At 37.0% G+C, this 14,040-nt stretch overlaps 1 long non-coding RNA gene across 1 annotated transcript; it reads left to right on the forward strand.

The window, feature by feature from the left end:
- Positions 1 to 12,918: 12,918 nt before the first annotated feature.
- On the forward strand, positions 12,919 to 13,283 carry LOC122049073. Its single transcript, XR_006130808.1, has 3 exons — positions 12,919 to 12,958; positions 13,117 to 13,167; positions 13,246 to 13,283. It is a non-coding gene; the product is annotated as an uncharacterized LOC122049073 (long non-coding RNA).
- Positions 13,284 to 14,040: the final 757 nt, after the last annotated feature.

Consider the following 14,040-nt stretch of genomic DNA (forward strand, 5'->3'; position numbering starts at 1 on the left):
ACGGATTCTGGACCGGAAAGAGCGTCAGTTGCGGAACAAGACAATCCGGCCAGTTAAAGTCGGATGGCAGAATCATACGGACGAGGAGGCTACTTGAGAGCTCGAGGATACTATCCGAGCTCGATATCCCATCTTTTTACTTGAGGTGTGTGATTTAATTTACCGTTCAGCATTTATACTTTCTGTCTATTGTTAATACTTGCTGATGGTAGATAACGAAATTTGGGGACCAAATTTTTATTAGTGGGGGAGAATGTAAAATACCGGGAAAAAATGGCGAATAATGATAAGGAAATTTTTCGGAATTTTTTGAAATTTTCTGGGAATTTTTCGGAGCTCGTATGGACGAGTTTACGGGGATAAAAATGGGGCCCGGGAAAACCTGTTTAGACTACCCCGTTTTAGCGAGGAAATATTTATTTTCCTAATTTCCTTTTTCCTTTTCTATTCTTTTTCTTTTTCCTCTTCTCACACCGTTCCTTCTTCCCCGCCGAACCCTCACGCCCGATTCTTCCCTCTGCCCTAATCGTTTTCCCAACCGGCGCCGCAACAACCGTCGCACGCCAGACGCTACTTCCATAGTGAGCTGTCGCCCGAAACCAGGCCGCCAACGACGCCGACCATCTTCTCCTTCTTTCGGCATCCGAGTCCTAGCCATCTTTGCAGTCCAATTCCCTTCGTCTCCTTCTTCCTCTCGCGACACCGAGTAACGCAGTGGCGACCATTGCTTTGTCTTCTCCTTTGCCCTAGCCGGCGACGGCCGCCCCCTCTGCTGCAACTTGGCAGCACAACCACCACCGGCGAGCCCTTGTTTGCCGACCTCAACAACCTCTTTCGGTGATTTCGGCTTGGGAAAGAAACTATTGGCACATAGGTAAGGGATTTTGATTTTTAGTCTTTAGATGTAGAGGTTTGAGATTTCGGATGTGGTGTTTATTAGGAATGAAACATCTTGGCAGTGGCTCCTTGGCAGTGTCGGCAACTGAAATTCCAGTGGGTTGTTGCTGTGGATTGTCCCTGTTGCCGATCACCACTTCTCCTTCTTGATCCGATGGATTCCAGCAGTACCTATTTAGTGCAGTGTTACATTGAGGTGAGAAGTGTATAGAATTGGATTAGTACTAAATTAAATCCATTATTTTGTTGCTGCATTGAATTTGGTTATGGTTCTAAGAATTTAAGTGTTAATTGTGAACAGAGGATTGGTTTATTTTCAGGATTGAGGTTGTTAATCTGTGCAGCTTGAGGCATGGTATAGTAAATTTTGATACATGATGTAGTAGGTCACATGATCAATTATAGGATTATGGGGTTAGTATCATGATTTGTTATGATGGATTGTTAATCAAATTGACATTGTGATTAATAGAAGAGTTATGATCGATGTCAAGGATCATTGGATTGATTATAAGATGTATAGTGTTTTGGAAAAATTAAAGGATTAAAGGGTTATTTGATTAGGGTTTTCCCTAATTAGGTTAAGTTGAGATTTAGCTAGTTGTTTGCATATATAATTAGCTAAATTATAATCATGTGATTGATACAGGACTTTGGTTTGAGACGAGACGTTGGATTTGACTGGATTGGACCTGCGATTTGAGGCGGGTACCTCTTGACTTATCTTTTATGATATTATCATTTGGATATGCATAGTATTTTATAACTACAAGCAATGAACATGTTTGCCTTTGGTATGTCACTGTTTGATATTCATAACATGATAGGTTTGTTGCCTGTAATGTATCCGTTCTTATGTCTCATGATTTGCTGCCATGAGTATCTTAGTTTCTAGAGTGACATACCATGCTTTACTGAGGTTAGGATTATGCTCTGGATTTTTGTTTCTGGCATGTGTATCCAAATTATCTGATACTTAGGTTTTTATGCCATGCCTGGATTGTGTATTTCTATTGGTATATCATATATGATTCGTATACCTAGACCTTGTGGCTTTGATCTGTGCATATTGTTGGTACATATGCTATGGAAGGGGGATATGTTTAGGATCTAGGTTGTTATATCATAGAGGACCTGTATACCCTAGATCTGTGGATTTGACCTACTGATACTGTGGTACCCATATTATGTATATATGGATTTTTCTATGCTGATCAGGATATTCCATACTTATTATGTTCGGGACATAGTTTTTTTTTTTATATTCTATCTGACCTGTGTACTCTAGATCTTGGTATGTGACCATCGATTTTACAGTACTCATTTTATATATATGGATATGGATATGTTGATCAGTTTTGTTATGCTTAGTGTCATGCATCATGATTGCATACTGTGCGATTGTCGGCTCCACTATGGTTGAGCACATCGCCAGTTACATGTACTGCACACACCACCACTCATGGGTTAGTGGTATATCAGACCGGTGTGTGGCGGTTCTGCTGTTTGGCTCCGTTGGTCTGAGGACTCGGTAGCGGCAGACAGTTCCTTCTGTTTGGCTCGTGGCATTTAGTGTAGCAGTAGTGGCCGACGGTGGACTGTTGGCTCGTTGGCGGTGACTCGGCGTGGTAGCGGCAGAGATACCTCCCGTCATCGTGTCTGGGAGTTGAGAGCATTGAGCTCTCCCATTTATGATTTAGGGTCACAGGAGTACTCCGACAAGATCCCGTCCACTCGGTCACTCATCGGGAGCAGTGCGCAGTTGTCATAGCCCTACCCACTCGGTCTCGTCATTTGTGTGTGAGAGGACTGACTGGCGTCAGGGGTGACCAGGACGCATCATTAGCATCATATGCATTGATGTATTTATATTATTGTGATTGTGTTTGCTGCATTTGGTTGCTGCATTTTGGTTGGATGCATACCTTTGACCTGCATACAGGATTATTGACACTTTCGGTTTGACGACCCTTTTATCTGGATAGGAGTTCCTGGTGAGTACAGCTTCCTCAGTTACCTTTTAGTTTTGCATATTCCCTATATATTATTAGGAAGCTGTATTCCATGTTTGTTGTTGTTAGATATATCTTACTACTCATGTCCATTGGTATTCGCTGAGTTGTTGAACTCACCCCCGTTGACACTATCTTTTTCAGGTACCAGGTTATTTATGGTGTCGCTTGGAGCATCCTGTCTGCTGGTCCCCACGTCACATCAGAAGACTTATCGGTTTCACGTATGTTTTGTTTGTTTTTATGTATCAGTTTGTTTAGCTCTGTACTCTGGTTTTATTTTTGGAGTGTTGATGTTGTTATGTGGTATTTTGTATTTGTTGTTGGTTGTGTAAGCCTAGCCGGCTAGCAGTTTTTGTGCTTTGGTTAGTATTGGGTTTCTGTCATTTTCGTTGTGTTGGTTTTGTTCCAGCCGTGTGGGCTGATGATATATATATAACTGCGTGGTTGTGTGTATATTCCAGCCGCCTGTGGCTGATGTATATTATGTCTGTAGAAATGATTCAGATTGTCACCGGTACAGGGGAGGTGCTGCCGAAATTTCTTCGGACAGAGACTCCTCTGGGCGTGACAAATAGAGCATATTTTATTACAAAAAAAAAAATTCAATTTAGCGAAGTAATTTGTACGAACAACTTCACAAATTTGATCAATGACGAAGTAAATAGTTTTTTTAACCATGCCACTATTTAAATTTATCGAATTCTTTTGTGTTGTATTACTCCATTATTTATCTATAGTGGTGAAGTAATTAACCATATTTTACTACGATATAATTTTAATTGACAAAAGTATATATTATAATATTTTACTACAATACAATATTTTTCATCACCAAAATTGAACAAATATATCATAAATATCTATCAAATACGGCACAAAAATGTATTCATAAAAGGCATGTTTAATCGTAACCCAAAAGATTTTGTATCCATAAATCACTAAATACAATCCAAAATTTATATCACAACCTACACTTAAACACTCACATAGAAGTAGACGAATTCGCGCCATTCACTTCTGACTTCATATGTAATGTCCTAAACTAATTGTTTTAATTAAAAGTAATTATTTAATTAGTTCGGGTATAATTAAAATGGAATTTAATTTAAGTGGCTAGCTTTAATTATGTTTAATCAAATAGGTTATAATATATCCGAACTTAAATAAATTGCATGACCTAAATCTGCATAAAAGTTATAAAAAAAAAAGGAGACTTGGTGATGTAAATTATAAATTTTGTACTGCTTGGATGAGTATAAAATAAATACATAAGGTTATTAGATATCAAAAATATGGATAAAAGTGTAAATAATTAAAATCTAACCTAATTAGATTATTTTAAGGAAAAATAAATATATTTTTATGGATGATTTATCGGGAATTAAGTTGATATGAATTTATGGAGTTTACTGAAATTTTTATGAATTTTTAGGGAATTATTTTAGGTTTTAAGGGGTATAATTGGGCATGAAAAAGCCTGTTTAGAAATACCCAATTAAGTTAGGAGTTGATTGAGCTCAATTACCTAAGATTAGGATTTAATTGACCTAGGTATATAAACCTAGCCTTACCCGATCCTCACACACCCTCCCTCAAATTCACCGACTCCACCTTGCTTTGCTCGGCGATCTACGACGGAACACTCCACCGGGTTCTGGGTTCCGGCCGATCAACGTCCCCACGTCGACGAGCTATGGGGGACATGGTAACTGGGCACAGGGACCTTCGCATGCTCCTTGTCGGCGCGATCTCACAGGCTAGGGATTCCGGCGGCGATGCGAGATGGGAAAGGCAAGTTCATCTATCTGTGATAATATGAAATCCGTGAGGTATAGGGGGTGGGAAACTTAAGAGATATTGATGCGTTTATTTCGATTGTTGTAATGTGTCACGATTTGGGTTTTTGTTTTCCGCGAGGTTCTTGATCTAGCGTGAGGTTCCCGTGATGTTTTGATTTGACTTGAGGTTTCCGTGACGTTCGAGTTTGGCTTGAAGTTTCCTTGCTGTTATTGCTTCTTCCTATAAGGTTTACTATGCTGATTCATTCTATGAGTTCTTCACTGCGATTGGAAAGGTCTGGATCAGTTTCTTCAATGATGGATTGAGCTTTGGTAGTTTGAACTTCGGGATTCCTGCTGTGTTGGGTGTTCGGTTGACTCCAAGGAGATTTGTTCTGCTCTATTATCTGCTTTCATTTCGTTCGGAAGGAGTTGGAATTGTCTTATTGGTTTTGATAAGATTTCTGGTTTTGATCTATGTTGCTCTGATTTTCAGTTTGGTTGTGGATTTTTGGTTTGGGTATGGTTGGAGTGTGAATCTGGATGAGTTCTTCCTCTTGTTTCAAGTATTGTTGTTGATCCTTTTTCTTTGGTTTTGATTTCGGTTGGACAGATTATTGTTGGACTCACTATAAGAAAAACCTCATTCAACAACACTCAAACGACAACGGTTTTATACCAAATGATTGTTTTTTTGCCTTTTAACAACTGTTTTAACAAAAACTGTTGTCTTTTAGCAATTTTTTTGGCCTATGACAAAGGTTTTTAAAAACCGTTGTCTATTTATATTTTTTTGGGGCTACGACAATGATTTTTAAAGGCTTTGACAATAGTTTTTTAAAACTGTTGTCTATGTGTGTTTTTTTTGGGATTACGATAATAATTTTTAAAAATCGTTGTCTATTAAGTGTTGTTAAATGTCATTGTTTCTTTCTTTCGCCGCTTTTTCCCCTTCGCCGCCCGAAATTTTTTATCGCCGTATTCCGCCCCTTTACCTTCTCGATCCAAGCCCTAAACCCGTCGTCCCTGTAACACCCACGAATTTCTTAAGCTATATACGAAAATGTTCTCTTGTAGAATAAAAAGGGAGATAAGATAGAACCAAAAATATATAAAAGAAAAAGAATTGGTCAAGGATTGAACCTTGAACCTTTTTAATCTTTAAGGATTATGGATTGACCACTAGGCCATCATAAATTATTGTTGAATAGAGAATAGAAATTTGTAGATAAAGGTAAAAGTATGATTAAGAGAAGGAAGCAAGAAAACATCAAGTAGCTTTCTTCCTCCTTCTCTTGATTAAGAGAAGAACAAGAAAAAGACAAATTGTCTTCTTCTCTTTTCTTCCTTCCATTTTCGTGAGGATAAAGAAGGAGAGGGATTAGGAGAACTAAGGAGGATGAATGGAGACATTCTTCATCATTAAGAAAATAAGAAATGAGTTAATAGGGAAGGGAAAGCAAAACTTATCCTTGCTTCTTCCTCCCACTTAGCATAAGAGAGAAAAAGGGAAAGGGGTTTTATTTTTCTTCTTCCTTTCCTCACCATTGCCGAACCTAGAGCCTCCCCTCTCCCAAATTTCCGAAATCCAATCTTAGTTTTTTCCTAAGGAAAACTAAACCTCAAGAAGAAGTCCTTAATATCTACTTCCTACAAGCAAGAGAAGCAAAGGAAATACTAGAAGGAGGAGCTCTCTTCTTCTTCTTCACAAGGGTATCTTTATCTTAAGAAATGACCAAGCAAGAGGATGTAAGTATCCCCTCACCTGTGGTACAAGTGGTTATGTGAAATTTTCCTTAAGTTTAGATGGTTTAAAAACCTAGGATTTCCCTTGAAACTTTCGGCCATGAAGGGTTGTAAGACCTATGAAAGCTTAAACCCAAAACCAACATGCTTATGGTTTTTCTCATGATATGATATGGACATTTCATTGATATTTCATGCTTGTATGTTGCTTGGAACTATGAGAATCCTCACCTTAGGGTTCGGCCATGAAAAGAATAAGAACCCTAGAGAAGCTTAAAACTCAAACCAACATGCTTATGGTTTTTCTCATGATATGATATGAATATTTCCTTGATATTTCATGCTTGTATGTTGCTTGGAACTAGGAGAATCCTCACCTTAGGTTCGGCCATGAAGAGAATAAAAACCCTAGAGAAGCTTAAACTCAAACTAACATGCTTATGATCTTTCTCATGATATGTTATGAATGTTTCCTTGATGTTTCATGCTTGTATGTTGTTTGGAACTAGGTGAACCTTACCTTAGGGTTTCGGCCATGAAAGGATTAAAAACCCTAGTGAGGCTCAAACTCAAATCTAACTTTCTTATGATCTTCCTCATGATATGATATGAAGATAACTTGATTTCATGTGGTTTAGAACTAGGTTTCCACATTTCAAACTTTCGGCCAAGATAGAATTTAACGCTTAGACAAGCTTAAACTCAACTCTAGCATGCTCATGTTTTTCCCTATGATATGATATGAAATTAACATGATATTCTCATGCTTGTATTTGGTTGAGAACCTAGCTCCACACCTTATGACATTCGGTCACTTATAGTTTGTAGACCTAAGAAGCTTGAAACCTAAACTCAATATGCTCATGTTGTTGCTTATAATAAATGTTATGAAAATTGTTAGGGTTCACATGTTGATATGCTAGTTGTAATCTAGATCTAGGCCTTGCATGTTTCGGTCACATTATGAAGTTTAGACCTAGGAAGCTTAGAACCTAAATTTAATATGCTTATGATGTTCCTTATGATAAATGTTATGAAATTGATTTAAGGTTCATATGCTTTTATGATTGCTTACAATCTAGAAGAACCCTTGCATGTTTCGGCCACCCTTAGTAGGTTGATGTTTGAGACCCAATTATGACTCTTTATGTGCTTCACTTTGCCATGATATGAATTAGGAGATGCTAACTTATGTTCCATGCATTCTTATGTTTTCCATGATATGTTAAATGCTCATTATGTATGCTTATGAATCATGCATGAAAATGTCTCCTATGATGTGCTATATGCTCAAGTATGTATGCTTTATGAAATGAAAAGAAAAGGCCTAAGAGATGCTTCCCTATTGTTGGGACTAAGAGCACTCTTTATGACAAACTAAGTGAAAGGCCTAAGAGTTGCTTCCCTATCAAGTGGGACTAAGAGCACTCTCTATGTTATGGAAAGTTATGAATGACATGTACATGATATGCTATGAATGACATGAATATGATATGCTATGAATGACATGTACATGATATGCTATGAATGACATGAATATGATATGCTATGAATGACATGTATATGATATGCTATGAATGACATGAATATGATATGCTATGATATGTATATGACATAATATTTTACTTTGTATGGCTTGTACCAAAAGGATGGGCTCCTTATGCGCCCCTAGGTCGATGGACTAAGAAATGAGCCTAGTAAAGGGTGGGCTCCTTACGTGCCCCTAGGTCGAGCTACGGGCCTAGTTTCCTAGTAGGTTCAAGACTAGCTACCTTGAGTCTACTTAGGATGCATGCATTTATGTATGTATGTGGTACTAAGCCGGGCTCCCTCATGTTGAGATTATTTTTAAGTACTATATGATATTGTTTTTAAGACATTTTGCACATGACATGAAGCATGTTTTGAAAAGCATCTTGCACATGACATCACCCATGATTTAAAGGACATCTTGCATATATGTTTATGATATGGAATGATATGATATGACTCTTACTCACATGCTATGATAAGATGTTCTTTGTGCTATGATATGATATGTCATGATGCTTATTTTTACGATATGACATGATATGTTATGATGTTTACTTTACGTTATGATATAATATGTCATGATGCTTATTTTTCCGATATGACATGATATGTTATGATGCTTACTTTACGTTATGATATGATTGTCATTTATGCCATGATAAGTTTATGCCATGATATGATGCTTACTTTATGCTATGATATGATAAGTTTATGCCAAGATATGATGCTCACTTTATGCTATGATATGATTGTTATTTTATGCCATGATATGATTTTCATTCATGCTATGATATGTGATATGATTACTCTTATATGATATGTACGGTTTTTGTGAGTAGGAAAGGATCTTACTGAGCCTTGTGTGCTCATAGCTTACTTTCCTTGTACCACAGATAAAGGTAAAGGATGGATAAACTAAAGGAGCAGCAGGAGGGGCAAGAGATGTGTATGGTGGTGGCTTGGCTAAAGAAAATAAATGACCTGCTTATGTGAACTTAGCAATGATATGAAATATGTTTATTTTATGTTGATGACTTACATGACCACTTTTACTTACGCTTATATTAGGAATGGATAATTATGACTCTTTAAGTTTATAACTATGCTGAGCATATTGGTATGATTAGTTGTGATTTAAATGAACAATTACTTCCGCTGTTTTAAAAAAAAATCATAAAAACTATTATGTACGTACGTTATGTATAATAGAAGGTAACCCCGCCTCCACTAAGCAGGAGGAGGGCGGGCGTTACAGTCCCTTCTTTGCCCCGCCTCCTCCCTTCTACCGCCCGCTTCCACCGCTCCGTTTCCACTACCACTCTACACCTCTGACTGTACACTCGTAGGTCCTCCCTCTTCCCCCGCCTCTTCCACCTCCGCCCCTGCCGTTGCAATCACCATCTCCGTCGGAGACAATCTTCCTGACACCAACCACTCCTACTTCGACTCCGATGGGGAGCTCCAGACCGTCACCATCTCTGATCTCACCAAGGGCAAGAAAGCCATCTTCTTCGCCGTCCCGGGGCCTTTACGCCGACGTGCTCGCAGAAGCACCTCCCTGGATTTGTGGAAAAGGCTGGGGAGCTGCATGCCAAAGGCGTAGATAGCATTGCCTGCATCTCGATCAACGACGCTTTTCGTGATGCATGCCTGGAAGAAGGGTCTCAACATTAGGGACGAGGTTTTGCTACTCTCCAACGGAAATAGGGAGTTCACCCTGGCACTCGGGGTGGAGTTGGATCTATCAGACAAGCCCATGGGCCTAGGCGTCTGATCTCGATGCTATACGTTGCTGGCAGAAGATGGAGTTGTCAAAGTGCTCAACTTGGAGGATGGAGGTGCCTTTACCTTCAGCGGCACCGACGACTTGCTGAAAGTCCTCTAACAACCCTTCAACATCATCCCTATTTCAGGTCCGTGCTTTTTTTTCCTTGTCTGTTTGTAGTTATCTATTTTTATGATCTCCAAAACTATTGAATTTGGATAAACAAATCATGGTTATGCTTTTTGAAGAATGAAATATTTAGTATTTCCTAACTTTTTGGAGAACCAACTCATGCAGTTTAATTGACTGATGATGATTGTTGTGTGTAGACCAATTGTTCGCCCAAATGCTTAAGAGAACGAAATGCAATATCTGTCATTCATAATCTAGGTGTCTGCTGAAATCTATCATGACCTCTCTACTGATTTTCAAATTAGTCACAATATCTCCAATCTGTCGAGTAAGGTAATGAACACGACATTGCTGATTCTTCTTGTATATGATACTAAATGAAAAGCATGCAAAGCTCGATTCCCACAAAGAAATAATTTATACAATTGTAACAACTCATTATTTATATGGTGGTATACTTTAAACAATTGTCGACCTATTTTGAAATTTTAAAAAGGCACAACAAAATATGCAAATAGAAAATTTTTAATACTATCTACATTATCTATCTGGAATCTTCAACAGACGATAAAAATGTGATTGATTTCTATTTCCTATCTCTGTTTCAGGTCTTGCTAGTTCTGTTGAGTACATTCCAAATGCAAGAGTTCCTCTGCTTAAACACATTAGCAGGCAGCATAATATTTTTTTTGATGTCTCCGTTAATAATCATCTTGGTGTAATGAAGTCCAACGTTCTTAAATGGCTATCTGAAATAGATGACCATTTCCGTGACATGGTTTTAGTGGTTAGCATTTATTGTAAGCATTTTTTAAAGTGTTATTAGATTTCTTTGTGATGTTATTCCATTCCTTTTCTCAGCTGAAGGAGTGGGCTAAAGCACAAGATATTAATGATCCAAAGTCTGGGAGTTTAAGTTCCTATGCCCTTTGTTTGTTGGTTATCTTCCTTTTTCAGGTAAAGTTGTGAGTTTGTGATTCTTTTCTACTCATTTCTTGATGCAATATCAACTATCAAATTCTTTTCTAGAATCCTTCATGTTGTTTTACTTTTTCCTTTGCAGACCTACGAACCACCAATTTTCCCACCATTGCGAGCAATAATTAATGAAGAAAGAATTTCTTATCGAGGTATATATCTTCTAGAGCCTTGAAACATCTTTATTTCTTACGTTTTTTTTGCATGCCTGCATGTCTATAATTATGATATAGGCCTTTCCTTAGTGTATGTGTATTTTCTACTGTTTGTTGCTGCAGGATAGAGTAACTTCTCTCGGAGTCCTTTTGAGGATGTGTGTTCCGCAAATATACAGAGGTTTAGATCTAGCAGAATCATAAACCAAAGCTCTCTTGCTCAACTTTTGCTGTCCTTTTTCGACAAGGTACTATCTTTTAAATTCATGGCTAGTTACCTAATTGTACAACATTTAGCGTTTTAGACTGAGCAAGTCTCGATTTTCTTATCTTGAATTTATATAAAGTAGGCTATGATAGAAAGAGGCTGTTGGGATATTGATCAATATTAAATCTATATGTGCATTTTTCAGATATTAGAACTTCTGGTTCAGATTATAGCATCGCGACATATGAAGGACAACAAAAAAGCCATCATTTTTGTAGATCGCTGCCCCTGATTGTAAGATTGTTGATGTTTCTGCTGAAATTTCTTGGAATGATTACTTGCAGTCTATAGCTAGTTGATGATCTTTCAACTTTACCGATAGAGGATCCTTCCGAGCGAATGGAATATGCTGCTAGAACAGTCCGCTGGGTTGAACTACCTAAGATATCAAATGCATTTCAGAATGCACACAATAAGCTTTTGTCTGGTTCGGTGCTCTCTGATCGTGACTCCTTGCTCTCTCTTTTGACTAGGCCTTTCCTTGCTTCTAAGTTTCGTGAGCAGCAATCGTCAACACATTGCATCTGTTTTATTTGATTATGTGAAAGATACCATTTTCTTTAATGCAAGACCATGACTTGTTCATTCGACTATGTGGTTCCAGGTTGGTAAGCACAGCCTTGTGTTGACTTTAGAGATTGAAAATTGATGTAATTAGCATGTTTTTCTGTTGCTATAATCCAATGATATAATTTATTCTTCCAATGCGAGTAAACATTGTCAGATTCCTTTATACTCCTTTATGTATCAGATTTCTTATGATTATTTCTAATTGCCTTCTCATTTTTCTGGTCGTAGAGATCAAGTGGATCGAAGAAATACTTGCAATGCCGAATGGAAATGTTAGTTTGCATCTACTTTAGCTTTTTCCCTCTTAATGGAACATTATTGAGATAGAAATGAGTGCAAAATAAGTCTGTTAATATCTTAATTGTCTCGGAAGAAGTCTATTGTGTCACTTGTGCTGGGCTACTGTATAATTTGAATACTTAATTCTATATTTTTCCCTCTACTTGACATTATAATTGTTTCTCTTTGAAAGTGCCTTTAATCTTAGTCCTTCATCTCGTATTGACTTTATTCACAGATTATTAGTCTTGATGAAGCTCATACCTCTTGGGTGCTTGACAGATAAGTAGATTAGAAATCTTTATTTTCTTAAACACACTAATGGTTTTATTTTGTTTCCAGACACTTGATGGTGAAACAAGACGTATCGGAGCTTAGTTTCTGCAATGCTACAACAGATTTATCTGAGAATCCCTTATCCCTCCTTTGAGATAATAATTGTTGATTAAGAATCACCCACTAGTGGGAATTACATGAAGCCCTTGATCAAGTTGTATCCGCTATTGCTTGAATAAGTTGATTAAAGTTGCAAGTTGAGCCTGTACTTTCACTAAGACTAGAAACTTTATCCTTTAATCAAGTAGTAGCTTCTTGATGGAGTTTATTTAGCATATGAAACTCATTTAAGATTTATGTCTGTTGTTCAATGTTTTTTTGACCTCATACTTGTTATAATTTTTTGTTTATAATGCATTGGACCTTATTTAACATTGTTTAAATTTTAAAGTGTGTATTTAAATAGATATATAACAAGTAGCCTTATTGAAAAAACCACAGTGCCAAAGAGGAACATTATTGCAATCATTCAAAGGTTCAATATCCAAGTTAGCAATTTGACTCAAGTAAGTTTTACAATAGCTTCTTTATATAACTATACTTACATGTTAGATTTTCCCTTGAATTGTTGTCAATCAATAGAATAATGATACACTACCATGATCTCATCTACCAATTCTCTTTAAATGCTCTCTGATGTCGACCTCTCATTCACTCATTTCAGCACCAACAAAGAGCTAGCTTCATATACATCAACAATCACCCTATTCTTCAGGTAAGATATATAGATAGACTTTTGTTTTTTAAATTTTCTTGTATACCAGTGCTATCGATGTTGTTTTCTTACATGTAGAACTACAATGAACGGAAAGAAAGGTAGCAGTATTCAGATTGACATTTGCTTGCCGCCAAACTCAACACCACAATCAGAAAGCGTGAAGAAGAACTACAATTAAGTGCAATCCTACATGGCAGAACTGCCATTAAAAGCTTCTAGTCTTTGGCTATTGTTCATTAGTTGTAAATAGAGTTTATTTGTTTATTTGTATTGGGATAAATTTTATTTGAACATGAGATATGTTTCTTCTTTTATGATTGTAATTCTTGTATAACTAACATTTTGAATGATTCTGATGTAGGAAATAATATTCTTTCTTGATTATGATTCTTTATTATATATTTAAATTGAAATATGATATATTGGTATTAAAAGATAATAATTTAAAAGACAAAAGTTTAGAACTGTTATTGTTGTCGTAGCCCCAAAGACAACGGTTAAAAACTGTTGTCGTAGCCTCAAAAACGATTGTAACATGCAGAAAAATGATCTAAATAACAATGATTTTAAACCGTTGTCTTTTCATTCAAAAACAACAGTTTAAAACCATTGCAAAACTGTTGTCTTTTCATTCAAAGACAACGGTTTAAAACCGTTGTCGCAGCCCCCCATTTTTAACAATACTGTCAATTACAACGATTTTAAAGGGTCTACGACAACGATTTTTAACCATTGTTTTTTAATATTTTTGTTGGAGTGGCTTCATTTCTTTATGCTGTTGGTTAGAGATATATAGTTGATTTGATTAGAATCTGTTTCTTCATGTGGGATTTGGGATCATGGTCGGAATTGGGAATTTTTGTGTAGAAG

Source organism: Zingiber officinale, chromosome 2B (genome assembly GCF_018446385.1).
Source record: "Zingiber officinale cultivar Zhangliang chromosome 2B, Zo_v1.1, whole genome shotgun sequence".
NCBI classification, from domain to species: Eukaryota; Viridiplantae; Streptophyta; class Magnoliopsida; order Zingiberales; family Zingiberaceae; genus Zingiber; species Zingiber officinale.